This window comes from Myotis yumanensis, unplaced genomic scaffold (assembly GCF_028538775.1).
Source record: "Myotis yumanensis isolate MYYU_CA2020_CCGP unplaced genomic scaffold, mMyoYum1.0.hap1 SCAF_2, whole genome shotgun sequence".
NCBI classification, from domain to species: domain Eukaryota; kingdom Metazoa; phylum Chordata; class Mammalia; order Chiroptera; family Vespertilionidae; genus Myotis; species Myotis yumanensis.
The window spans coordinates 148,609,620-148,610,998 of NW_027223753.1; the positions used below are offsets into that span (position 1 = coordinate 148,609,620).

Sequence of the window (1,379 nt, forward strand, 5' to 3'; positions counted from 1 at the left end):
AAGTTACTTTTGTCCCACCCTGCAAACCATAGTAGAACATGCAGATCAAGAAATATTATATCACCAGCACAACAGAATCCCCCAAAGCTCTTCCTCAGTCACTACCATAAAAAATAAACATTAACCTAACTTTTAACACCATAGATTCTATTTTTAAATGTGTACTTTAATAAGCATAAAGTATATAAACAATTAGGTAAGGTTGTGGAGAAGCTGACTAATAGACATGAATGAGAAGATACAAGTGTCCATCTAAATTTAGTATGTTTTTTACAGAATATTAATTAAAATTTAATATACAATTTCTCACTTGTAATTTTGGAAGTCCTTTATTGCAAAGATTATTCTTTTGTCTGATAACAAACAGCAGCCACATTGTCACTGCTTATTCTGGACTTCCAGGTTGGATAAATTCAATTTATTCTTGAGACACAAGTTTCCTTCTGTATTTCTGAGGCAATGTGTTTATTATTTCTGCGGTGTCAGGAGGACCCTGATGCATCAGCCAGTCTGGTGATTTACTTCCCTTAGACTGCTGTGAAGTTGAAGAAGAGTGAGATGGTCCTGCTGAGCTCAAAACTTCTGACACATTGGGTTTAGGATTATCTCCTCTGTCAGGGAGCATTATTAATGGAGTATGGGGCCGACTTTACCCGATGACCCTGTGAGTCAATACCATCTTGTTGCCCATCAAGACCCCAAACAACATATATTCTTTTTTTCTTGTTTTTGCATTTCATATAAATCAAGTCATATAGTATGTACTTTATTTCTGACCTCTTTTGCTCTATATTTATTAGTTTTAGCTATTTTATTATGTGCATTTTTAGTTTCTTTATTATAGCTGCTGCACAAAATATTATTTGGAATATGCCACAATTACTTTATTCACTATATTGTTGGATATTTGGGTAGATTCCAGTATTGAGAGATTATGAATAGTGCTGCTATAAACATTCTTGTATGTATCATCTGGTGAACAGATGTATGTGTTTCTGTTGCATATATGCCAAGGAGTTGAATTGTTAGATCATAGGATCAACCTATGTTCACTTTTCAAAGATATTGCCAGCCAATTTTTCTATATCGGTAAATCAATTTGCACTACCATCAGCAGTGTATGAGAGTTAGGTTTTGACTGCTCCACATTCCCATCAACAATTTATTTAGGTCATTTTCAATTTTGCCATTCTTTTTATTTTTAATATATTTGTATTGCTTTCAGAGAGGAAAGGGGGAGAGAAAAATAGAAACACCAATGATGAGAGAGAATCATTGAATGACTGCCTCCTGCACACCCCCTACTGGGAAATGAGCCCACAACTTGGGCATGTGTCATGACTGGGACTCGAACCTTGACCTCCTGGTTCATAGGTCGA

At 35.4% G+C, this 1,379-nt stretch overlaps 1 pseudogene; it reads right to left on the minus strand.

Moving 5' to 3' along the window:
• Positions 1 to 385: 385 nt before the first annotated feature.
• On the minus strand, positions 386 to 691 carry LOC139002142 (alpha-ketoglutarate dehydrogenase component 4 pseudogene; annotated as a pseudogene).
• Between the last annotated feature and the right edge of the window lie 688 nt (positions 692 to 1,379).